Genomic DNA, 27,977 nt, shown 5'->3' on the forward strand with positions numbered 1-27,977 from the left:
CAACTGCCAGCTTCTTGCAGAGTTGTGTTCAAGTTTGGGGTGACAGTTGTCACTGTTTTTTAATTTGATCATATGAAAGGTTTCAATGCCAAATTCTAAAGATGAAGCGTAAGCTTTCAAGTTTATCATACAGAAGTAAAATTTTATTTTAACGTGAGCATGAATGCTTACAGAAAGGTTTTCTGATTCTTTTTACCATTAGGGAAATATACATGAATTTCAGTTGATTTGCAGAAAATGTGTTATATGGGAGAAGTGATCTTGTTCAGTTGTCTGGGGTTTATTTTCCACCCAGAGAAAGGGTAGGAATGTGTAATATTTCTGTGAACAATCTGTGAGATTTGACTCACCCACTTGGGCTGTATTGTTATGCATGAGTGGGTTAACCAGTCTTTGGGGATGGAGATGCAGCAGGTTTTTTATATAGCTGTCTGGGTTTGTAAGAGGTTTAAGTTGAAACACAGCAGATTCTGAAATCAGCTTTATGGACTTAAGTACCTAAGGTAGCAGTTGGACACATCAAAGTCCATCAGTGACTTTCCAAAAGATGGAACTATTGCTTAAAGGAAATAGTTTGCCTAAATTTCTGTTATTTTCTTTATTTGATTAAGATATACTTTACTCCAGTTTACAATGCATTCTACTCAACTAGACATCAATTGATGGAGCTTATTTTGAAAAGATTTCCATGGACCTGCAAATATTTTTTTCTGAGGATGTACTAATCTTGGTTCACTAGACAGACCACGGAGGTAACCTTCCTGTCTCACGCAAATAACTTGTCTCAAATCTCAGGAAGCTGAAGGGGTTCTTCTAATGAAGAAGAACCTATGCCTAGGGCTAGTTTAGAGAAATAGTAAAGAAGTTTTGCACAAAAGTCCTGTAAACCATTTCCAATAATGAAAAGGTGAAAGTCTGAAGATTTGCAGTGATGTGCATGAAAGCTGCATCTTAGAAACACACTAAAAATATGGAACACTTAGCTGTATTTATAAAAACCTAGAGAGAGGCCTGAGCTATAAACATCCACTTTACTGAGCAGCTTACATTTTCTACAGAATGTGAGAAAAGAAGAAGCAGAGATGGAGCACAGAAGTGAATTCTATTTTAGCTGCATTCAGCTTAAGCTGATTGCTATGCATCTAGTAGTTAAGATTTGATTTTGGGAAAAAAAAAGTAGTGCCATGTTTTGTATTATAAACTTCATGCATTTTCTTTATTTCATAAAGATTCTCGAGACAAGCTTTAAATGAGAAGTGTAGCCTATTCCAAGAAATAAATTAGTTCTGAAGATGTTCCCAAATCTCTCTTGAAGCCAAATGTGAAGTGCATCTTTATTCATATTCTCCTGATGCACATCCACTGTTTTAATTTTGAGCTGCTACAAATGCCATAGATACAAATCAGCTTGGGGAAATAACACTATTGTTTTTATATATAACTCCTGAGTATCCAAATGCATCCTTACCACAACACTTTCTCTGTGGTGCATTCGGTCTGGGAGTGCTCACAGGGTCAAAATAGACTCTTCTAGGAACTAACCGCTGGCAGCAAACAAAGGGAGACCTAAAATAACCAGGTGATGATGTCCAGTATTTTTAGATTAACGCAATTCTGTTCAGGCCATCTCTTATTGCATTACAATATGAATATTGAAACTTTCCAAAATGATTACTTCAATTTTCCATTCTTATTAGCTTTTCACCCTTGCCAGAATTTTCCACTCCAGGTTCAAAGTATCTGCTGATTGAGGGTTGTTCAAGGAGCTGACAGAAACTGTTTGGGCAATAACCTGACCTTGGACTAGGAGATTTAGCAGTTTGGAAGTCAGCAGTGGGAAATTATGGAATGTGGAAGAGTAAGCCTTGCTTATTCAAGAAAGTAGAAAAAAAAACCTTTGTCTTCACATGTTTCTTATTTTTCAACAATAATTTTAATAATTCTATGTAATTACATTTTCTAAATTATTCTTTCTAATATATAACATTCTTAGCTTTTGGTATATATTATTTCTAATGACTACATATGTAATTATGTAATTGTGATCTTTTATCTCAATACTTTAGAATTTTAGAAAAATAATGTTTAAGAACAAGTAATTCCTTCACATTCTACATACATGTCTAATTTCTAGAACAGTAAAACATGGGCATGTTTGTTTTATTTCAGTTTAAGTAAAAATTGGAATAATTTATTTTTAGAGCAATTAGTGCTGTTGACTGATTATAATTTAATAAATAAAAACTGTCCAGAAACAGGATTATATGTTTAACAGTATAGCTATAGAAATGCAGACACTGGATCATTAAATCCCTAGTAGGGCTATAAGAAAAGCTACAATACCAGAAAGTACAATGACACTAAAGAAGAATAAATAGTTGGTAGAAGTAATATTAAAATCCCAGACTCACTTCTAACAAGCAGCTAACAAGACTGGGTAGAAGTGCAGGTGTTTCCCACAGGGACTCTGACTTCTTTTGGTGGTAAACCACAGATTGCCACTGATATGTAAGCCTTCAGAAATCAAGCTGGAGAGCGGAAATAGACACTAGGGCTAATATGGTTGAAGTTAGCCTTCCTTTAGCCTTTTTTTCCAGAACACTTTAAAGGACACACCATTATTTTCGTCATTAGTATACAAATACTAGTATGCAAATGCTTAATGGGAGTGGAGTGCACTTATTAGATTAAAAAATTACTGTTCCTGGTGTTTGGTCTGCACCTCATCATCAGGTTGTTTCTTTACTAGAAGTTTTGGCTAGGGGTTATATTTAGCAACACTTAGTCTACTGCAAAAATATTTTAGTTTCACAATTCTGTATTAAAATTATATTAAATGTCAATAGAGTAACTAGGAAACACTGTTTCAGCAATCAGAATGAGATACTTTAATACTTATTCCTCAGACTGAAAAACCCTCCACAAAGTTGTAAACATACCTCTCATAATAGGCAAACTAAGTGAAGTTTATTAGCTATACATTTGAACCTCTCCTTAATGTAGAGAGAGCTTGAATGAAGTAGTATTCTAGGGCTGAGCTGGACTCACGAAACTTTAGGCTGAGAGCTTTCTCTTTTGAGATGAACAAAAAAGGAATGCAGAGAAAAGTAAGCAGTAAAAGATACATACCTACATGAAATGCCAACCCAATAATAGAATAAAGGTCTTAGTTAATTGTAATTTGATAAAAGTTTAGCTTGTGTGCCTTAACTTACAATTTTATCTAGCACCAAAGTGTAACAAACAAAAAAAATAATAAAACGGTATTGGTAAATAAGCTGTAATATATATAGTCTGTTGGGAATCCCTGTTAGACAAACAGTGATATGATTTTCAGAAAGTTATGTACATGAAGAATCAACCATCTTATTAATTTGAAATCTTACGTATCCCATTTTTCAGATCTGTTTTCAATGTTCCTACTACAGTTTTTTAGAGAAAAAAGGCAATAGGTCTTAATTCTTGCAGTTCCATCATTCTGTTAAATTCTTAAACCACCAAGCTCTTACAGTATCCATGTGCAAGAGACTTTTACTTCCCATTCTCCAAAGATAACTCTGAACCCAGGCAGCCCCTTACAATTATATCAATATTACTATTTAGACCTTTAGCATAGCAATTGGAATTGCCATTTTATAGAACACAAAAGACAATTATATACATTATATATACAACTGCACATATTTTCAGGTCAGCATATTATCAATCTGTTGTTTACATTTTATGATTTCATCCAAAAGATATTCTGAATAATACTGTAATCTTTACCCTTTTCTGCCTCATAATTTCAAATTATAAAGATCAAACTATTGCCTTTTCTCTACATGATGGCTCTACAGGAAAAACAGAAGTTGCTATCAGCACTCTGCCATGATTAATTGATGCAATAATAAAATGCATGTAGACCTTGGCCATAACAATGTAGATTAAACTCTGTTAGCAAGTTTTGAAAATTTTGCTAAAATGCTTTCAAGTGGACATACGGCTCTCCATCTATTAGTTATGAATATATTAGAACGGTTGGCTTTTACTCAGTGGATCTACGTTACATACTCTGGCATATCTATTGCATTTAGAGACAAAAGCATGGTATTTACCTTTGCAGAATCAAAGTAAGCCTTTAAGATTAAGATTTTACTCTTTCTGTATTGCTAGCAACAGAGTTGCTTAATAAAGTATTCCTAATGGCGCAAATTTTGTTCTGTTGTACCTGTACAATTCCATTATAAGACTGACAGAATGATTCCTTAGAGAAGGTAGACACAACCTCACTGAAAGAAAGCATTATACTTCCATCTGGGTTAGTACAAAGGGAACTTAAATACAATTTAGTCATGAGAAACCATCACTAGGTATCAAACTAATTTGTAGGTCTGAGATTATGGGTGCATCTACATTGGCAATTCAGTTGTGATCAAGAGTGCACTTTTGAAGCTTCCTGCAAGCTGCCTCCCCAACTCCTGCTCTTGTTTCATGTAATGGAGTTACCCTGAGTGTACATGTTGAACTCCTCCTGAACAGTATTAAACCAAAATGGGCAGTCCATGAACACACCTGACATCTTCCAAATGGCGCTGGAGATTCAGTCTCTAGGAACGGATCAGAACAAGTTCAAAATAAAAACCTAAAAATGTGCGTTATATGAATGTCTGCTTCACAGTACATATCTGTGCTGACTTGCACTGCTTTCCTTGCTAATATAGCCATTGCCTACTTTGCTAATTAGGAAGACATTTTTTTTAGCAATATGAAAAGCAATTATGCCATTTCTGGAGCATTCCTTTTTAAAATATCTATACTTGAAGAAAATGCCTTCTAAAACACCAGTGCTACCTCCACTTTTCTTTGCAGAGTGAAGAGAAAGAAATTGCTCACAGACTTTAACACAAGTTAAGTATCTCTTATTTGTCACAGAACTATATCTTCTGGCTGTCTTAAAGAGCTAGAGAAGATTTTCAGTATCTCCTCAGGAATATTTGCATCAATGACAAAAGTGTGGTGATTAAAAACACCTAACAAAACATGCTAGCTCATTGCATATTGTATAGTCTCTGTTTCAAGGTTAAAGTTTACAAATATGGCCTATGCCCCTGGTTTGCAGTTTGTCTCATGATGTAGTTAAGAAAAAAGGACCACATCATTAAGCTGTGCTACAAAAAGTCTTCTGCAGCTCTGGAATTAAAAGGTTTTCTTTAGATCTTTGGTTTATTTCCTTAAAATAACAAACAACGCATCATGTACTTTCCTAGGAGCCTCCATTTTTTCAGGCTACTATCATCCATCTGCATGTAAATGCTGTCCCTAACCCAGAGATCACTTGTCTGTGCAGATCAGCTGGTAAGCAGCAAATCGGTCACAGACTGGAAGATTCATTGTTATGGTTCTGTTCGCACTGCTTTACTACTATCATTTGCAGGGACTGAAAGAACAGAGAACCTGCCCTTATCCATGCTGCTGATATGCATGGGTTCACTAGAGAACATATAATAATGTCCTAAAACACATATGAAGAAGCAAGTCTAAGGAGTAATGTCTGTCTACAATAACATTGCTCCTGTTGTTCTTTCAGATATCCTAGCAATACACACTTAGCCCTCACTCAGCAACAAGCACATGCCAAAGAACATGCCTCTCCTATGTGACTTTTTAGCATCTTTATGGTTGCAAGAACCTTATAGTTCATGAAATAAAACTGGTGTGTTTTTATGGAAATATAAGAAAAGGAAATTGGTTGACCAGTGCCATAATGCCAAATCTCAATTTTAGTTAGAAGTCAGATGATGCTCTTGCCAGTCTGATCTGACATAAGATGCAGCATCTGAGCCAGCTTAGCTACTTGGCATCATACTGTGCTGTGTGGAAATACCAAAACAATGTAATTACAGCAGAAGGATGTACCAGAACAGTCTGTCTCTGAAGTTAGTGTATCTGAGATCACATTGTTTATTTTCTGATAGGATGATACTTTGCATAGTGTGGGTGCACATTGAATGGCCAGTATTCATAGTGCTACAGGTGCACAGAGTGAGGGTTCTGGGAACATAAAAATATGGAGATAACAAGAATTGAGAGAGTGCTGCTGATGGGATGTAGTAAGAGACTAATTTGCCTTGAAAAGCTCAAGGGCTGTAAGATGTGGCATCTGGCATACAGGGAGAAGGAAGTGTAGTAGATGATAGTACAAGCACTGTCGTAGTTGTAGGGGACGGAAAAGAGCATGCGGGTGGTATTCCCTTTTTGGGGAAGAAGAGGAGGGAGCCCAGCTAGAATATAGGAATCCACAGAAAACACTGGGCAAAGAGGCAAAGACAGAACAAAGGAGTAAAGGGGAGAAGTCACAAGGAACAAAAGTGGAAAGGAAAATAGGCTGCAGCATCCTAAGTGCCTATGATGTTTAAGAGCAGGGTCTCAGGAGGAGAGTCTTCCCTTAAGAGAAAATAAATCATGCCTTAAACACTGATGGAAGTACGTCTCTCAAATACAGCCATGGAAGCTGCTCAGAATAGTGAAAGACAGTCTGGACACAAGAGGGAAAGACATGGAAAAGAAAAAAATTTATACCTTCTTCAGAATTCTTCCTAAAAATATATATTTACTTCCAGTTTCATACATATGTTTGCTGTGATTTGGGCTTCTGGGCAAGAAAAAGATCAAGTTAGCTGTGGCAGACCCTAGGCCTCAGTTTCTCATATCTTTAAAATACAGCAAGCTTCCCTTTGATAACAGCAACACTGACCAGTATCTAGCTCCAGCTCCCTGCATGATAGTGACGCTGGCTTCTTTCACACATTAAAAGGGGGGTTCCACGTTCATTTTCTATGGAAAAGAGCCTTAATTTATTATTCTGAAGAATATGACATCAGTAGTGTCCTGAAGTGTTGGAGGGGATTTTTGTCTTTGGAAAAGCTTTTACACCATTTAAAAAACCCCTGGGATTTTCAGCAGAGGCAAAGGTGGGGGGTGGTTAATGGTACTGCTCCTAAAATTTGCATTATCTAAGATGTTTTTAAGAGAAGCAGTTGCAATACAAGACCGAGAGTGAGAGTGCTGTATGGGAAGGTGAGGGGGTCGGGCAGATCATCAGAGCAGCTGGAGCTCCCCCAAGCCTCTGACTTACATTTTCTGAGTCAGAGAATTCAGGATTGATGGTGGCAATTATGCATGTTGGGTGCAGCAGAGATCTGAGATAATGGTCTTCCTTAGGAGCAGAGAAAGGGAGTAGCTGAGAGCAATAGATGAGAGTAAGAAGAAAGGAAAGCCTTGAAGTGGGAGTATGTCAAGCCATGTGTTTTAGCAATGGTGCTGGAATTTCAGGTCTCTAAACCTCTTCAACAGGTGATACTTCCTCTCTGGGGCTCTGTAGCTATTAATATGGAAGACAGACATTAACATGTAGCGAGACAGTCTGGCGCTTAGTCCCTGAGAAGTTTTCAGACAGGGAGCTGTGGGAAACTTCCTCAAGGAAAAGTGTTTTGCCCTGTGGGTACAAATGATGGAGCATTTTTTCAGGGTTGTTCCTAAGCAAAGGGAGCTAGGGAGGTTCAGGCCAAGATGATCTTTTCATTAGTGAGCTGTAAGAGGTCCCAGTTTTGGAAGGCTTGAAGAGATGTCTGTTGGTAAGTGTCGCGGGATGACTTTTCAGGTTCACCCTGTTGTACCCTGAATGATTTGATAATGCCTTGTCTACATTTCACTTCTCTGACAGTCTAGGAATGTCTCCGTACAGTAGTAATTTCCTTGTTAATACATTTGTTACCCAGCTTTGCTCTGGTGACTTCATTCTGATTCCTTTTTTTATTTAATTTAATTTTACTTTTGTTTTTTATTTTGTTACCTAGCATAAGGTGATTACTGCATTTTAATAACTGAAACCATTGCCACATTTTTATCATCATTATTATATAGGATTTATTAATCTCTTTTTTCCTGTTCTATGCTTTTCTGTAGCACCTTTATTGTTACCACAATTTAGTATATCTCTGTCATTTCCTTTGACTACTATTTTCAGTAAAGAATACCTGAAAAATGGACACAGTTAGACTACTGAGTAATGCAAACCACAAGAGAGATTTACAGAGAGGAAAAAGAAAATACAAGCTAATGGCTAGTTCAACACTCATTAAATACAAAATGTAACATTTACGATAAGGTTTCTAAATTCCTTAAGCATCTTGCACAGCCTATAGCCTTTGTTTCAACACTGGTGCTGTGCAGCCCCTCCATTTCAAATGCACGATAACTGTTCAGAGGAAAGATTTTTGCATTTGCAGATGCATATGCATTCAGTAAAATAGTTTCCAGTAACTGGTGAATAAAATTCCAGTTCTCCAGGTCATTTCTACTGCAGTGGGACCTGCAGAGCTTAGAAACACACCAATTTCTGACCCCCCTTCTAAAACCCACTTTGATGTCAGAAAAAAAAGATGTTTTTTCTTTATCTCAACTCTGTTTATCCTGATCAGCACCTCAGCCATCTTCTTTTTAGTAGTTATTTGACATCCATCATTATTAGCTCACACTGTCCGTACACTAATAAGATCTGGTGCAAAGGAGGATCTGGTGAAAAGCACTAAAAATCATTATGGTGAACGTTTGTGTCACTCCAGAAGATGTTATGATTTTAAAGACTGGACCTAATAGGTCAAAAAAAAAAAAAAGAATGCTGCTTCACTGTATGCATAAGGAGAGTTATATGAGTATGTGGAGAATCAAGCTCTACAGTCAAGCTATTTCCTGATACGCAGCTCTTCATAGCACAGCATATGAATATGCTTTAACAGGATAAACTGAAGCAAAATAAATACCTGATTTTTACTTTTCTGGGCTTTGAGAGACACAGGAAATACAAAAGGAAATTAATACAGCCAGCACTCCTGGGTAATAATTATCATAAGAGTCTGAAAAACAGTCACACAGAGAAGAATATATGCAGTCAGAGACTGCAGTGACCTCCCACACTGTGAAGTTCTTTAGAATTACTGAAATTATAAACAAAGTAAAAGCTCTTCTTTCTCAAACAGCAGCCTCAGTGTTACTTGTTTCCACATTCCGGCTTCTGTCACTGCATCCCACACTCTCTCTGTTGCTAAGTGCTTTAAGTTTCTGCAATATGTTCCAGCAGCTCCTTGTTTCTCTCAGATCTCCAAATGTGCTATCATCTGAGAGCAGAATGTCTAGGTTTATCTGACATGGCAAGAAAAAAAGATTAAACTATACAAATTACATGAGAATTTTCCATATGAAAAAAATGTCTTTGTAATCTTGCATGCCCTTTCATAACATTTTGTTAGAACATGTTTTCAATTCACAGTAGGATATGTGAGGGATGGGGGCACGTTTTGACTCCTGGGAGCCGCTGTAACCAAATCTTGACTGTGACAATAACAGCACATAGCACAGAGGTACTTGGATAAGCTTAGATCAGTGCTGTCACTGAGCTATGCAAATAAATGAAAATCATAGGAAAAGTGAAAAAAAAAAAAACAAAACAAGACAATACAACACTTAAGAATTTATATAATTTTGTAACTTATAGTTAGTAAGTATTGACTGTTGTATCTATTCATCATTCTGGATTAAACATTGTTTGGTTTCTTCTACCTTTCTAGCAGGCACATATGATATTTTCACAGTTTTCAGCCCCTGTGCCTTCAATCCAGCCTGGGGTACAGTACCACAGCATTCTCTGCATCCTTGGCTATGATACCAGCATACCTACTACTGTGACTGCTGGCAGATTTTGCTTTATCTCTTCCATTCCAGTTAAGATGAGCAACATTAACAATGATTAATGAGCTGTCTTAAAAGCTAATATATACAGTTAAACTGGGTGAACATCCCCCCTATCAGATACAATAAATGTTCTACATACATTTTATGTTAGATTTTCCATATGCCAAAGTCAGCTCAAGGTACAGGCAAAGAAAAGCAGTATTTTCATGAGAAAGTAATTCAGCACATTAGGAGTGGATCAGCAGAACAAAACAGTTGATACTGAGGCACCTAATTTTTCCATTATATGTGTTTTGGGGGTTTATGCTGCATTATTTTTAGCCTAGTCTCCAGAACCAAACATCTCTGCTACACATGTGATTCAAAGCTTTCTGAGGAGAAGAAGTGTTAGGTATGTGCTGGAGGACTTTGTAGTGATGCAGCTCACATGCTCTTCTGGAATCTACTGTCCCCATTAGCACTAGGGTGCATGTAGAGTAGATTCAAAGCAGAGCTTCTGCTTTCTTTTCCTCCTTAAGGAATTTAGTTTGTATATACCAAAACCACTCTGAGAACCGAAACAACACATAGCAAATGGACAATGATAGGATTTTTTTGTCCAAACTGTGCTATTTGCTTTGAAACAAAGTGCTAATGTAGACACAGGCTATGACAGCTGCTGAGGGCAGCAGTCTGCCAGCCCTGTTAGGGCCCAGGAGAGGAAAACAGCTGCTTTAGGTTGCATCTCTTCCCTCCATACAGACCACCCTTCAGCATCACTGCATGCCTTCCTGCTCTCCTATCAGTGCTATGTCTTCTTCCTTTTCCCACATCCATTCTCACCACCAGGAAAATATCCCTGCCCTGTCTCATTACCACCCATGCGGAAGGTAAGGGAAGCAAACTGCAGCTGCAGAAAGATGATGCAGGCTGTAGAGTGAGAACTGACAACTGCATGAGACCTCATGAAGCCATAGCCAAAGAGAACTGAGGGAAGGGTGTCTCCAAGGTAAGAGAGGGGTGTAAAAACACCCATGGCTTCTAAAACTTTGCTGCTTTTTTCACACCTCAGCCTCCTTTCATCCTCACTCAGCCTCCTAAAACATCACTGGCAGCTCAGAGTACCCCAATGTTCTCCTAAAATAACAAAAAAGACCCCTCCCAGTGTCCCAATTTCTTATTTTGAAATAGCTCACCCTCTAGTGCTGAAAACACAGACAAATGTGGAATTTTTAAAACCATGTTTCAGCAGATCCTTTCTTCCTGCCTCATTCTCCCCACACAGAGGGAAATAGAGTTTATTTTTAAATATGCCTGGTTTCTCCTGGTTCCTAGGCCTCTCTTTTGCCTCCAGACATATTCTTTCAATAACTGCATGCCAATGAGAGGTATCTTGACTCTGTCTTCATTCCCTCAGTTAGTCCGGGCCTGAAACTAAACCTGATAACAAGTCTTGCCCTTAATCAGAACCCAGGATAAGATGCTCTGTTGGCTGACATCTTAAAAAGCCTCTGTGGAGGGAGAGACAGCAATCTATTAGGTGCCAGAGAACAAACAGGTGCCTTACAGCAACCACCAGAGGGCAAAAAGGAGAGGCAAAGCAGTAAGGTCTGATAAAACTAGGGTCATCTGGTGCTGTCCAGCTGGTCTGTGGACATGGTGGAAAAGCAGTGCCCAACAGAGTAACTACAGACCTGCATGAGGTGACACCAGCAATTAGATTTTCAAGATTTTTCTATGTAGCAGAATGAAAAAAAAAAAAAATAAAAGCAACGAAAAAAAAATAACCCAACCAAAAAAGAAAACGGAGCGGTAGCAAAAACAGATTTTAATTCATCTTACAATGGCCAAAAGCAAAAAGAGCTTGTGTAGCTCACTGGCTAGCAGCCAATTAAAGCCAAAACATAAAACCAGACAGCAGTTTGCATCTTTGCTGATATGTGGCTATGAAGGCTGAGGAATAAACGCAGATAGAAGTGACCTGTATCTCATGTGTAAGGAGATCAACCTAGGAAACACCATGACATGTTGTACTGCAGTCATGTTCCTGCTCAACTGCAGAAAGACAACTCTCACATTCCCTTTAACAGTGACAAATGTCTCTTTTAAGGGCAGCATATACAGATGCAGTGTATTCCCTGAACTCTATTCTTGTTATGTTACTAAGATACAACTGTTTCTATGGAGAGCTTATTGGTGGGCAAAACAAAATATTTTGATGAATTATAAAAAAGGTAAATTAATTTTTAAAGCAAAGTATTGCCTGAGCATCCTAATGATATGAAATCATGCTAATACAGAATTTCAAGAACATAGCTCCATCCTCTTTTTTATTGTTTTTAATTTCTAGTAGACATTTATTCTAATCTCTGTATGGTCTGCAAATGGATATAGATAAATATCTGTTCTGCAAAATACCTGACTAACTGTAACAGCCACCTATGCAGTGGCTACAAAAGCTCCAACTCAATATTTGTTTGTTTTTAAAAGCCAAGAATAATTATACAGCAATTTATTGTGGATTATAAGTATCTACATGACCACGAATATGCCATGTTGTGAAGTGAATGAAGAGCTTTGAAATAAGAATGGTAAAGGCAAAGAAGGAGAGAACAAATAAGTATATTAAACAGAGCTCAGCATTTAATTTTAACATGCTTCTGTGGTAACAGCTAGACTCTACACATGACAAGTAATAGATTTGTGGGGGTTTGTGGCATTCCTGCTTCTTTTTTGTTTATAGCTCTAATTACTTTATACTGTGCTGAAACAGACCTAAAAAAAATGCCATGCTTGACTTAGAGAACAGTTGAGTTGATCAATCAACAATTTGGCAAAGTAAGCAATAAGAAGCTACAGAAAAAAGAAATCAGTGGGGAATTCTACAATTAAACCAATCGGAATTTACATGTGACATCATCTTTTTCTGTCTTTACATTTGTAGAAATTATTCATCTCAATATTTTCAATGTCAGAAATATTAATCGTCCTTTTTCTGAGGTTCTTCGTAAGAAAACCAGTCCAAGACAAAAATTCAACCTTCAATGCACATGCAGAAATGTGAAGTTTCTCACTGGCACCTAAGAGGAAATGTTTTTTTCCGTGAGCATAGAAGCTGCTATATAAACCCTTCTGGTTTTATGCCACCCTTTTTCTGTCTCACTTAGTTGCAGTCTTCCAAATCTAGCACCAACATATGATTATACACATGGCTGCCTAAAGCAGGAGGATTCACAGGACAGCAAAAATCAGTTGAGAGAAGCCTGACTGATCCGGCTGTGCTTATTTAAGAAGGAATTACAGACTAACCACTTTGTCCCTCCCATCTGCCAGAAGGTACCGTCCTTGTAGGAGTCATGGCATAAGAAACTACAGGCATCTGACCCACCTGTCTCAATGTCCTCACTGGTGGTTAAAGCTAATTGCCATACTATACAGGGAAACAGGTATGATTCCTGTCTCCTCTCCCTCAGGGTGTAACAACTATCAGCAGAAGCGTAGGGCAACTAGCTGGGGCAGTAATGCATTAAAAAGTAACATCTTAATTCCACCTATCTACCTAGCATAGTTAGTGTTGATAAGATTACAATATAGTAAAAGCCTTTGGCCTAGACTGCCCGGTAAAGCTCTACATCTACATAACACCTAATTTCCTGCATTCTTTTTTCATATCTTCATGCATTCTCTTACATCCATCTCAGCTTTCCTACTGTCCCACTTCTCTTTCCTTATTGCTTGCTTTACATAGACTGTCTCTCACTGACATCTCAAAAGTTACCATTATAAATTTACAAGCAATCCTGACAGCCAGCTGCCAGTACAAAAGCTCAAAAATATAGTTGATGTTAGCATAGAATACATAAGGAACATTCTGCACATCAGCAACACATCATATACCCTTGACCTGTGGTGCACAGAGCAATGTGTGAAGCACTCAGTCCTTCCTACAGTAGCCTATGTTCCCCTCAATCCATTTCATTCAGATTTCCTATATTTCACTTAATCTCCAACATCCACTATGTATGCTGGTCCATTTTCATGTGGCCTTTCTTACACTCTGTATTCTCTACATTGGATTTTAGCTCTGGTCCCACTTATTTTATTCCCATGTCTCCACATCTTCCTATCTAGCCTTAAAAACATAAATTTGAGAATCATCTGTTTTCACCTTTGCTGGAACAGATACCATCTTTGCTAGAACAAACTTCATTTTTATGTAAAAGGATTACAGAAAAGTAAGTAGCTGTCATGACTGAAAGCAATTTCACTTAAGTCCTAAAACTCTCTGGAGAGAGCAACCATTACAATGAGGAAAAAAGTAAGTGTGACACCTATAATCTTGTAACTGCAGGAGTCTGTGTATTTTGTGCTTTATTTTCAAATCTACTAAGTACTTTGAATTGGCAGTCGTACAAATGTTCCAAGACTCACTGATGGCATTTCTAATCAATTCAGTGAGTAATGACTGCAAATTTCTATGCAGCAATTTACTTGCAATGAAGAAGAGATGCTTGCTGTTCTGTCCAAGACACCAAACCTGCATGAAAGAATCAGAGGAGAAGAATAGGAGCCTATTCCCCTGCCATTTCAGATCTCACTTTCATGAAGGGAAAAGTGTAGCCCTGAATGGTACTTGAAAAGGAGAAGCAGCAGATGTGTGCATACACAAGTGACCTGCTTTCACTACCTGCAGATCTTCACTGTTTCTCTCAAATTCTTTTAATCTATTTTAGTATCCAACATGAAATATAAACAAAATATTAAAAAAATCTTTCTTTCACCAGGCTAGAGTTCCATAGTGAAACTATCATCTACTGCAGAAAGCTCATTTTTAGACAATCTACAGAAAGTACCTCACCATTTCCTATCTGACTATGATAATTGTACTGGGTTGGGGTAGGCCTAATATCTTTGGTTTTGAAAAGCAGGATGCCCTGCCTTTCAGAGCAGCAGCAGAGAAATAAAGAAGTGTCTAGCCATTTGTTTGCAAACCTGGGCAGAAATGTACAGAAAGTCTCTCTCCATGCTATTAACTTCCTTCTAAAAGGATTAACCTGATTCTTGCTGAAGCCAATGGAGACTTTATTTATACTAGAAATGAAGCAATCAAACTAGATTTCCCACTAAACCAATGACACATATCCTGAAAATATGCATAACCAGTAAATATTTTGTATGTCCAAGGCTCAGAAATACTGGATATAAATAAAAGCATTGACCGAGACATTGTAAAGACATAAATTCTTATCTACATGAATGATAAAATAATATTTAAAATTTAGTGATACAATGTGTAGGGAAACAAGAAATAATATTAGAGTAACATTTTGATGTTATGAAGTTACAGATGGGAACTGAAAGGTTAGGCAACCTAAAGAAACAGGAAGAAGAAGAGTGACAATAGTACGTCATATGTATATGTCGTGTGTTATATAATAAATATATATATGCTATAAAATGACAGAAAGAGAAAGGAAAAGCACAGGATTACACAGTAATGGTACTTTCTCCAGCAGTTAATCAGTCTCCAAACACCAGTGTAACTACACTAATGCAAATCTCAAGTGCAGATAACGAACACCCCACTATTTGCACTTCAGGAACTCTTTCTGCTTGCCAAACAAGCAAGGTTAACAAGAACAAACAGTTGCTTTCCCTGTTTCTATTTGAAATATACAGTGCAACTAAGTCAATGACCAGTTATCCATTACTCAATGCATGGCTGCAGTTCATGTTAGGAGAAGCAGCATATCGCTTTTTGTTTCTTGCAAGAGTGACCTTCTTGTTGCTACTTCCTGCTTCCATTCATTCAAAGAGGAAGGGGTTTGTTCCTGCAGTGACATTAAGAGAATTTTTCTTTTTAGCCTAAGGGCCTCAGGAATTACTTTGTACTAAATCCAAGCAACCTGGAAAATACTTTATGTGAATGCCAGTTTGGTATAAGAAAGCAAGAAAGTATCTTAATTTGATCACTTTAAATGGATTGGAGTTTCTGTGATGGTCATCTACCACCTACACAAAATGAGTGCTACACAGTCTAGTATATAAATAGCTCATACTGTAAGCAGAATAGCTCTGTTTCTGCTCTCAGAGCACAGATACAATTAGTTAGAGGAAACTGCATTCTTTAGAAATTTTTGGCAACCAATAGAAAACAAAACTGTGTTTCAAACCAAGATATTGTATTTTAAAATCACTTCCTCTTAATTACCTGCCAAGTCTTCCAGACTTTCCCCTGCAAAGGAATACATTCTTTGTAGTGGGGCATATTGCTTTCCCATGCTGCAGCCTGGTTGAGTGGTTGCGGACTCTGGCTGCTGTGACACAGAATCCTGAACTTGGATCTTGACAGGAAAGTAACTGCTTTCCACATGCATTGTGCTAAGAATACATACACTCCTGTAAGATATCCATCTACCATTATGTGAACTTCACTGATTTAACTTCTAGACTTTTACTGTCACAAAATAACTACGTCTTTCTGTTCAATCAATGCAGAGGCAAAGCCAGTGTATTCATATTCAAAGCAGGAAATCTTGGTCCCCTGACAGCACTGTATTCCTACTGCATGGCTGATGTAGATTTCATCAGATTGTCCAGTAGCAATAACTCATTTCATGTAACCTGGGTATACTCCGTTTTTGCTGGCTTAGAGAGCAAACCTACTGCACTCAGCAGCCAATATATCTTAAAACTAGTTTAAAATAATAATAATCATGGTTAGCTAGATGGAAGTGTGATTCATTGCTACATATTCACTAAATAATAAAACAAATCAATAGCTATAGTAATAAAACCAGGCTCATGGGATAAATAAATCAAAATTGGTGCTTATGTTTCAAACTTATGTCTGTCACTCTATCCTACTTCTGCCCTGTCTCTTACCTAGATGTGGTAAATACAAAGGCCAAATGGGTATCAAGTGTTACAATATTATCAAATGTTTTCCCTCTTAACAGCTCACTATTCTCCCCATTAAAGATGGAAAAACTTAAGGTACTCTTATTGCACCGCAGTCAGGGTTGACCCCTTATTTCTTGGGCCAGTTAGTCATCTTAAAGGTCCATTTTCTAGTTTCTTCTTTTGTCATGATTACTTTTACTAGCATAACAGAAGTATCAATGGCAGACATGAATATGTATAAACCAAGCATATTTTACTGCTATTTTTAATACTTGAAGCTTCATAAACATTCAGCTCAGCTTCTCTCTATACCTCATTTATGGATCATAATTTACTTGGATGTGCTACAATAAGTGTGCTCACTACTGCACCATCTCAAGAACTTGTTTTACAAATCATGTATGTAATAACAAAGTTGCACACAATCATTTATAATGATATTACTTACCCAGAATAGCCTTCAAATTGAGTAAGATAAAACAAAACACACATCATCTTGTTAGCATCCAAAGATCAGAAGAACTGGTAGGTCTAGCAAGAACTGAGAGGTCCTGAGCTTTAAAGGAGATCTGTAAGGGATTTCTTTGCATTACCAGGAGGTTCAAAGCTGGAGTGTCTGCTTTTTGTGTGCTATTAGAAACCCACAAATGTTGCAAAAATAATATGTAGCTATCCCACATCTCAAAAACATTCAAAAAGACCTTAATAATCACATTTTTTTCTCTATAAACAGCATGTTTGTTTTTGAGTCATATTTACTCATTTTTATCCTAAGCTGCTTTCAACAAAAGCCTACATCAGCATGACCAAAGTTAATTTCTGTGTGTGTAAGAAGTAGTTTCATGCTTGCATTCCTTTTTTAGGCAAGAACAAGTGATCTGTGTTTTCTGTTTGCCTGTGCTGCTGGAATGGTGCAATGGAGCTGGAAGAAGGGAAATTTTCAGCTGGCACTGCTCCTGCAAAGGCAGCTCCCACTTGGCCCTACCGTGGATAAGGACTGGCTAGAATGAGCTGCACGTGCAGTTCCTCAAGATTAGGAGCTTGTTGCTGCTGCTATAAATTAAAACACACTCTGGTCTCCACCCAGACACAGCATAGCACAGACGCACCTGCAGAATGGTGGAGCTTTGGCCTCCCTCAAGCAAATACAGGAGTGCGGCAAAGCAAAGACTTGAAAGACCTGTTAAGTTCCTCTTTAGAGCCCATGACATAGTCTGGCATATTCAGCCAGTAGCCCTGCTCTGAACGATGATGGGGAGACTCATCTGGATGGAAGTCCCGGTGGCTGTGACATTTAACTTCAGCTGATAAACTAAGAGAAAAAGCAGGCAGGAGTCATGTTTAAAAGGGGGAAAAAAAACCAAAACCAATTTGCCAAATTCTGTCCTAAGTGTATTTTTGACTGGTACCTTAAGTTCAAACTCATGTCACTAAAATCACTTAACATCTGGCCTTCCTGTTGTATTTTGCCCTTTGCATGGTGGAAATACAAAAATGAAGATAGTGCAGAATAACTGGCTCCTAAGACTAGTTTTTAGCTTTTTTTTTCCCCCAGTAACACACAACAGCTAATAAATTTACAGGTGGAAGGGGCTGAGAAGCAAGAAAACACAAACCAGATCATTGTGAGAGGAAAAGGATTCTAAGCACAGGAAGAAAGCATGGTTGTGCCGGCAGAGCCATCACAGAAGTGGGATGGTACACAGGGTGAATGCAGGAGACAAAGGAAGAAAACACCGCAAGAATAAACATGGAAGGGATGAGCTAGAAATCGACCTCAAAAGCCACACAGCTTCCCTTAGCTTCAGTTATTGACTTGCCAGCCGGAGGGTGGGGGAGAGCAGATGTATGTTACCTCACAGATCAGCTAAATCACCCGCAAACCCAAGAGGAAACACCGCCAGGAACCGGCACACATGAGGCGAACAAACACCCCCTTCCACCGTGCTCTCTCCGAAACCGCCCAGGGAGACCCCTCAGACACCCGCGGCTGGCAGAGCCTCGAGGCGGCCTCCCAAGCTTCGGCAGCCTCCCCTGAGCAGATCCACTTCCTCCTGCGAGAGGCGGCGGCTGCAAGCGGCCGCTGAGGAGGGAGCAGCAGCGCCCCCCTCGGCTCGGCTCAGCTCCCCGTCAGCGAGGTGGGCAGCCCAAGGAAAGGCTGCGACATGAGCCCCCTCGCCGTCCCCCCAAGGCATTCCCCACGGCGCTGGCTGCACACTCCGCCTTCAACTCCCCCCGTCCCCGGCCGGGCCCCCCCGCTCCGTGTGCAGCCACAGGCTCAGCTTGTGCCGGAGCCGCTGCGGCCGCTAGGTGTCGCCGGTGCCTGGGCCTCCCGGCCGGCCCCTCCTGCGCTCCGGCGGGGCTGGCTCAGTGCGAGCCTTCGCGCTGCGAACGGGCGGAGGCGTCAGTCCACGGTGGAGACGCGGAGCGCCGCTCTGCTTGGCTGGGCCCGGCCTGGCCTTTTCTCGCGCACTCCCGCAGCCCGACCCGGCTGACTCGGGGCCACCCGGACAGCTCTCGGCACCGCCAGCGGCTCCCGAGCACGGCCTGCGGCCGCTTTCCGTCGGCGAGGAGCCGCGGCAAGGCGAAGGCTGCGGCGGCGGGGGGAGCAGCCATGTTGGAGCGGGGAATAAAGTGACTTTCCTTGGGAGGGAGCGCGGCCGGCGGCCCGGCGGAGGCTCTAGGGGCAGCGAGGGAAAGGGGGGTTCGGTTCCCGGCGGCCGGATACCGCTCCTGGGCGGAGGAGGAGGAGGGGAAGAGAAGGGGGAGAGGAACCGCCCCCGGACCCACGGAGCTCCGGCGCTGCTGGTGAGTTGTAGCTGCTTATTGTCTCCCAGCCACGGCGTGCGGGTCCGGCCCGCAGGGCCGTGGGGGGCCTCTGCCTGCGAGTGCGTGTGAGATGAACCGCTGTACCGGGGGCAGGGTGGTGGGAGCGGGGGCGGAAGGCGCCCTGCTGGAGCCCCGGGAGGTACCAGGGAAGCCCTCTGGGAGAGAGGGTCGGGGCTGGCTGGGCCGCTCTGCCTCTCCGGGCTGGGCTGTAGGGGATTTCCGTTGCCCGGTGGTGGTTGGGAGCGGCTCCGCCGGGCCGGTGCCGCGGCTGGGGGCAGCTCCGGAGGGCTGGTCTTGGTCTGCGGAAGGGGCCGATGGAAGCCAGGTGTGAGTCGTGAGCCGGGGCTGGTAGCCGGTGGGCACAGCGGCGTTTTTTGGTGATCCGGTGTTGGTAATCGTCCTTTCCCCACTGCCTCCTCCCCTTCAAACGAGGCTGCTTTCTCCTGACAGCTCTTCTCCTCGCAGCCTCCGCAAGTATGACACATTCGCTCTTAATCGCAGGTCTCCCCTCCTCCCTCTGCAAACCCAAAATGTATAGGTTTCTGTGCGTGGCATAAGAGTTTTTGTGCCCCGAGCTTCGAGTTCGTTGATGACAGGATATGTGAACATTTGCTGACCCTGAACTTCTGTGAACTCCTCTTCCTCCCTCCCCTTCCTCTCTCAGATATGTAATGGCTTGAGTCCAGTGAGAGGAAAATGGTTCTTCTCTCCAAAGGACAAGAGGAATTAGGTGGCATTTGGTATATTTTCTATTTCATGGAAAATTTCACGCCCACCAGTTCCAGTGCCGTGTTCAATGGCGTGGATTAGCTGCTGCGTTAGAAGAATGCTGACCTTGATCCCCTTTGTCTTTTTACTGCAACAGTTTCGGTGGCTGGCTGGAGTTGTTCTTTTAAACTCATTGCCTGTCTCTGGCACTTCGCTAATGGTGGCAACAGTATTATGGGTGTTACAAGGGAAACAGGGATGAGATAGATCATAATCCAAACTCAGTAATTTAAAAAAGCATCAATTTAATTTTTTGTATATTGTTTAAATTTTGGTGAATATATATGTGTTTTCTTTTTTGTAATTTAACAGATCAATAGCAATTTTCTCATAGCAATGATGGCATAGATATGAGAAGAGAAAGTCTGGTTTGACAGTCTTCCATTCCCCCCATCCTACCTTCTTTTTAAATTGTATTAATTGAATTGGATACTAGATAACCAAAGGTTGAATACTTGGAAGATGTGGGTCAGAATAATATATTTGTGAAATTAGACTTGATACCAAATTCAGTTTGTTTTCTTGTTAAAATTAGGTAAAAGGGAAGTAGATGATCCGGTAATTTAAGCAGTTAAGATGTTAAATTGCCATATTGCTTTGTTGTAGGAATTTTCTATCCTCATATGCAGCTCTTGTTATTTATATCTGCACTTAAGTAAACGATGTGAAACTTGTTTTAAGTAGTTAACACAGAAGTAGCAGACCTGAAAGCATAAAAGCATATGTTTGAAATGCATAGTGAAAAATTTCCTTTAAAATTATTTATACTTGAAAGAACAAACTGAATTTACTTCTCTAGCATAGAGAAACCATTATAATGTTAACTTGGCATTAAAAGGACCACTTAAATTTGAAAGATGAAAGCATCTTCATGGTATTATTTAAATACTGCTTTGACTGTAATGAGTCTTTAGGAAGTATCTTTAGGAAGGATAACACAGAGAAGTTCATACTTCACATTTGCATTTTGTGTGGTGTACCCTGTCTTTACCGGGCCTGGAGCTCTACACAGATCAGTAGGTGGGGTCTGCCTACATCTATACTGAAGAGTGTGCAAATTGGAGGCTGTGTTGTCTGAAGAAAATTACAGTTTGAAAATGGCAAGTCATTTATTTTAAGCTTGGCTAAGGATGTAGTGCATTACTTGATCTCTTTAATGTGTAAAATGCCACTAACGTGTAGTGAAATACTTGATTTATGATTCCAAATATAATTAGATTGAGAATAATTGAAAACTAGAACAAAGGTGTGTTTTTGCTCTGAATGACTGTGGCTTCAATTTCAGTTTAACACTGCACTGTGAAAATATGATACAGCTTATGACATGGATGTTAATATGTTCTCTATGCCTGTGTTATTTTTACAATGTGGAGCTCTTACAGTAAAACTGTGCAGAATGGTTTTGGATGGCTTACTAACATACAGAGTCTTCCTCTTTCTTAAATGCCTATGTGCCATTGGAAAAAAATAAGAATGTTTCACTAGTCTTAAGTTTTGGTTCAGTACTGTATGTTTGAGCAATGGCACCTAAAAACTGCTATTAGGAAAGGCTTTGTTGGAGGCTGATTCCATGAACAGTCTGCATTAAAACCTTTCCAGGAATTTGCTCTTTACCCACTTTTCACATTTAGTGGAAGCTGTTGATATTTCACATAATGATCAGCTTTTATTTGTTAGCCTAAGGTTGTGTCTTTATTGAATGCATAACCTAGTGCGCTGTGAAAATGGACTAGATCATGTTGAAAAATCAAGCTAGAAAAGCTTTGTTATTATTCAGCATAAATTGTCCATGTGTGAACTAAATGTTACTCATAGTTCTTAAGTTATGGGCATCTTCAGCTCTTAGCTGCATGCTTTTCAATACGTGCTATTTTATTTTTTACATCAAGCTCTGAATATGTATCAGGTACAGCGACTGAACACCAGTCTAATCAGTGATACTTCAGAATCTGATGTAAAACAATACTCAACCACTTTGGCATAGAAAAATGCTTTTAAAATGCTAAATGATTCCCTGACAGTTATGCTTCACAGCTAAAGACCAGACTAAACCAGTGCATTGATAGTGATCATTGTCTTTTTTGCAATGCACATAATTATCACTATGGATTTTTCCTTCTGCATGTAAGAACTGGACTTTCCCCCCCTCCGTTCACATGCTGATGTAGAGATTATCTTACTTGGATGTTAGAGGTAAAAGCATTTTATATTTGTATGTTTTGATCACTAGACAGTAATTTTCATTTACTTTTTAAAAACCTTTAAAAATTCTAAGTCTGGGGGATTTTTAATAAGCTTATTCAGTGTCTTATATCCTGCTGTAGATACCTCTAAGGACCTAAGAATGCTTTTTCCCGTGAAGCAGGGGAAAACAGATACTGCTTCCTCCAGAAATATTAGATGACCAGAAATGCTCACTAATGGTGTGGGATGTTTTCTTTTTCGTGTGTATTTTGTGAAGAGTCATGAAACACTCTTGACAGCCTCTTTCTGAAAAGTAGGAGTTAATGCTTGTTCAGGCAAATGACTACTTATAATTCTGTATTGAATACAAATCCAACACATGCTCACTTTTAACTGACCCGATGGTTTGGTAGTTCTTCCACAGTTGGTGGTTTCCTGAATTCATTTTAGTTGCAGTGTCAACTTCAGAGTTCACTAGAATTGGCCAATTAGAACATCTACAAACAGCCATTCAGACCTTGAGCGTCTAACCACTGATGTTGATAGCCCCATGGAATGAACAAAACTGGAACTTGAGCTAGTTTGCAAACCTGGAGCGTAAGAACATAGATGCATAGATCGGGTAATTTGCATCAGACCAGCTTTTCATACATCCATCAGCCCTTTGATAATAAGGCATTTGCCACTTCCTTGGAGATCATTATACTCTATCTGACTGTATTATAAAGTAACTGTAGACACACTGATGCTAGAAAGCATTGAAACTGTGTTTTACTGGTGTGTTTGGGCTTTTGTGGTCTAGTGCCTGTTTTTAAAGGATTAGAAATTTCCTTCAGGAGGGAACATCAGGTTATTGGGGGTGCTATATATAAGCATGAATGTTGGAGAAAAAATGTGTGAGTAGCATTATCAAAAAACGCAGCAGCAGAAGAAATAACTGTCAAATCATGCTTTAATTTTTCATGTGAGGGGGCAGATTTAGGCATAATGGTTTTAAGAACAGCAAAAATACTAACTTCATAATGTTTTTAAATAAACACTCAAAGGCTTTGAATTTCAGGCCAGTTTTCTGCTTTTTTCTGCAATACCTTGACAATACAATAAGCTGAAGAACAGTTTCATCCTAGGTTTTGATTGGGACCTTTTTTTTTTCCTTATTTTTTTATTTATTTTTCCTGGAACAAATAGTTGTGCATATATTATGATGAACAAGGCTGTGTTATACCAGAACAAACAAATGGCATGTCTTTTATTTACATTCCTAGCTAGAGTTCTTGCCTGACTTGGTATTTTAGGTTGATCTTGCTAAGTATCTTGCATAAGTGGACTTTACTCTGTGCCCTCTCATCATATTTTAATTATAATCTGTACCTCTTAATTGTACTACTTTCTCTGACTGCTGCTGTTTTCAAGGCTTGCTAGAGTTGCATGATGGTCTCTGATTTTTAACATCTGTGCTTTGTCAGCTTCACTGAGGATACTTCTGTGCTTTCACTTTGTGTTAAAGTTGTCAGGATCAAGATTTTGTGCTCAGTGGATTAGGGCGTTTTGCTGGCATGTGGCTGTACTGATATGCTTATATGATAGTGAACGAGCATAAACTCCTTAGTCTGCTTTCAGAAATGTCTCTTTCCAAGTATTTCTGACTTCCTACTTTTACCTTACCTATATGAAAGTATATTAATTTATTTGCATTTTGTTCCAGTATATGTAAGACTTCTTTTATGCAGAAGTCACTAAAGGTAACATTTAATGTGGCATACAGTAATGGGTGCTAATCGGTATCCACTAAAATAAAGATCATTGACAAATATGTGGATTACTGAGAATTATTGAAGAATATTACTTGCTGGTAAACCCATTGTCTTGTAGTTGAGAAAAAAAATGGTTTCAAAAGTTACAGTGACCCATAAGATTAACGAAGCCAATTTTTAAAAAAATTTAAGGAGTTGAAATTAAGTGAATATGATTGATAAGGGAAGCTAAAGACTGAGGAAAACACATGCTGTTGCAGACTATGACAATAAGGCAAGACATGTTTTAAGAGGAAAAGGAATTCTAACAGAGCCGTTAGCCTGTTACATGTGTTAAAGAACATGTTAGAATTTGGTGATCTTCAGAAGAGGCTGATGTTCATTAAGTACTTCTCTATTCAGAAGTAAACCAGATGATAGTCATATGTGGTGCGGTGCTCCTGAGACTCCTCCTAATGGAACCTGAGGGTGTTAAACAGCTGCCACTGAAATTGTATGGTAGGAATTGTCAAAGTCAGTAAGGTGCTTTTTGGATTGTTAATGCTGATGGAGTTTTTCCAGAATGTCTTAGAACAGTGTGAAATAATTTAATTTTAGCACAATTTAAAGTTTCTTTCCATGGTTTTGAAAGTTATTAATACGCATAGAAATGGATATTGAGAGAGCAGGACTCTGAAAGCAGTAACTGTTGTTCAGCATATATTTATAGAAGACTGATCTTACGAAACGAAGTTATGGGTTCTCTTGATAAGGTTAAAAAAAAATCGTGTGGCATAATGATGTTACAGATAGGGTTCTCTGAAACCTTTTACTTGGCTGTTATGTGACATTTTGATTAAAGAACTAAAATGGTAGATCAAGTGTCTACTCATGAAATGGTTTAAAACCTGGCAGATAATATGGATCAAGTGTTTAGCTATAAATAGTTGCCATTACGTAACGGGGTGTGATGAGGGCTTCTCATGGTCGAAGTACATTCATGAAGAGGCACTGCGAAACCTGTGGCATTCCCACTAAGGAAGTGAAAGCCACTGGAAGTTGCTGATCATTTCTGTAGCTCGCAGAAAATTAGGAAAACAATAGCTACTGTAGGACAGGTCATTAGTGCTTGTAGATGCTTGGAAAAATGGCAGTTTTGATGTGGCATTTTATATCACACTTTATGAGATTGAATACAACATATTAACCTTTTTGAATAGTTAATGATATTTTGTAATTAAATCAAATATAAGCAGCTATTAGTACTGGCTTTTAGTTTGGGAATTTATTTTACAAAGCTTTGGAATAATTTCTCATTTATAATGCAGAACAGATACCGAGTGTTGATTGCGTTTGATATGTGGGGTTTAGGGATAGCTTTTATTTTAAAAATATAATAGGATTAATAATTTATTAGTGATACACAGAAGGAGAATCAGTTTTAAAGTAATAGATTACATTTTATTATATTTCCACCAGTTTTCTGTATATCTTGACACAAAGTTTAATTTCTAAACGTAGAATTCATAAACGTGTAGCCCCAAAAAGTTGTGATCATATATATATGTTAAACTGGGGAAAATGAAAAGCCATTTTTTTTTTCAGTTTGGCCATAGTTCATTGCCAGAGCTGTGTCCTCTGTTCTTTCTCTGGTTTCCTCAGATCTGTTTGTCATAAACAGCAGTAGGGTATTTACATTTGCTGGGAGTTTGTTTCCCTCTTAACTACTGTTCAATCTGAAAGCTTCATTGTAAATATCTGGCTAAACTGTTTAAGTGTCTGCTTGTAAAATGTGAAACTATTTCATAATTCACCTTGTTTATGTTTGATCTGAAAGCTAAATATAAAACCTAAGTCTTCCAGTATGACCATGAGAGATTAAGGTTGGGCTGGTGCTGCCTGTGAACAACTTTGCTGCTCCATGAAGGGTTTGAACTGGTATAACTTCTGCACTGTTGCTTAAAGCCCTGTAGCAGCAGGTGTCTTATGACCATTTGACTATGTCAGAGAACTGATGGAGCTTGTAATGGGCATTTGTGTTAAAATTTACTTTCATTTTTACATGCAAATAATAGTCACTTTCTGTGCAATCAATGGAAAAACAACTGTTTGTAATTATTTATTTATTTATTTTAAGTATCCTGAGCAGATGGGAGTGGAAACTTCCTGTTGTACAGAGAGGAAAGGAGGTCCTCAACTGCTAAATATATCAGACATATATGTTGTGCTCAAGTCTTTAAAAAATGATGTGTAAAACAGGAGCTCGGAAACTTTTTTTGGTGCTGAATAAGAAGGGACAGTGGGAAAATAATTACTAATATATCTTATCAAATACATTCTTAAATATGGGTAGGTCTTTGAGATTGGAGTTATGAAAGGAAATTGGATTTTTGGTCTGGAAATTGGTAGTGTTTGAGGAAAGAAATGTAAAGAAACTGAAGATAGTATTTTTTCCTTTAAAAAAATATCAGAAAAATGAGCTAAATAGCTGAAATAAGGCTGTGGTAGGAGTTGAAAAATATTTGGAATAGGCAACAACAAAAAACCCCACTTCTTTTTTTAATAACTATAGCGGTCATATTTTGAAGGGGCCCTGTTAAAGGAGTTGTGCAAGGTCCTTTTTTCTTCTGAAGAAGTAATCACCTCTAGAGAGACAAGATGAGATCTTTGGCTTCATTGAAGCTACAATTTGGATTTAAATCACTGAAATATACACTGAGTGTTCTTGAGAATAATGTCCTGAAGGTAAGACAATTTCAAAGGCAGTTCCTAAGTTTTAAGATTCTCCATAGTACTTCATAACCCTTGTTAACAGGATTCAGTAGGTTATGGCAAAGAAGCAAAATATTTTAAAGCTTATGCTGTTTGCCTTTAGGATTAAATAAGATAAACAGCTTACAGTGTTCCCATTTGCACGAGTCACAGTATTTTTAAACCTGCTGCATGTAATTCTGGGTTGTTTATCAGGAAATGCAGTTATATGTTTTATGTGTTTTATTGTGGCTTAATGTTTTATTGTGGCTTGTTCTTGATATATCTCAATATAATTCCCAAAAGTAAAATGATTGCTCCATAAGCCAAAAAAATAGCTTTGAAGTGTAGTTAGGCAGAAGCAGCCTTTTGTTGTTAAGCATACCCTTTTGGGTTTTTTTCTGGACAGCAGAGGAGGAACAACATATTGGTTTGTAGTAACTAGTTTGCTCAGTAGGTACGTGCTTTTCTTCTTGAATTATGCAATTTTAGTATTTAGGAGCAATATGAAGTAGATTACGAGTTCTGAAGAAATAGATTTGATACACTTTGGTAGTAAGCTTTATTACTGCATTTTAAAATGTGTTTGGTGTTAATTTGCTAATGTTTAAGGATTTGCATTTTATACACAAAGTGTTCTGAAGCTGCTTCCTCTAAAATGGACCTTTTTTTTTTCCCCCAATGGTCTTATATACCAGAACTTTTGGTTCCCTTGTCCTTGTGAATATTTCTGATATTCACAAGGTAAAAGTTACTTGAAGGATTCAAGTTGAAAGTTGTTTGTCATTATTAGAAGTTATTTCGGGGATTGATGGATAGCCAGTGACAATACCTACATTCTTTTTAAATCATCTGTTTCCAGGAGTGGGTAGATGAAACCTGTATTTTTTGATTTTTTTTTTTCCCAGCAAATAAATTTACTCGCATCTAAAATATGGATTGTGCCCCATCACAGTCATCATTTTTGTATTACAACATTACAGTTGGAGCTGAATTAGGTGGTTGCTTCAGAATAATTTTTCTGCATCAGTAAACCGAATAGGTTTTCACTACTAGTGGAAGGAAGAAAGAGGGCAGGAATTAGATGGTTGATGGTGA

At 38.8% G+C, this 27,977-nt stretch overlaps 1 protein-coding gene across 1 annotated transcript in view; it reads left to right on the forward strand.

The window, feature by feature from the left end:
• The first annotated feature begins 19,006 nt into the window (after positions 1 to 19,006).
• CDK17 (cyclin dependent kinase 17) overlaps positions 19,007 to 27,977 on the forward strand; it is a 94,977-nt gene continuing 86,006 nt past the window's right edge. The window contains exon 1 of the mRNA XM_005143124.4: positions 19,007 to 19,422. The gene's annotated coding sequence lies outside the window, so the exon portion shown is untranslated. The remainder of the gene's footprint in view (positions 19,423 to 27,977) is intronic.

This window comes from Melopsittacus undulatus, chromosome 5, assembly GCF_012275295.1.
Source record: "Melopsittacus undulatus isolate bMelUnd1 chromosome 5, bMelUnd1.mat.Z, whole genome shotgun sequence".
Taxonomy (NCBI): Eukaryota; Metazoa; Chordata; class Aves; order Psittaciformes; family Psittaculidae; genus Melopsittacus; species Melopsittacus undulatus.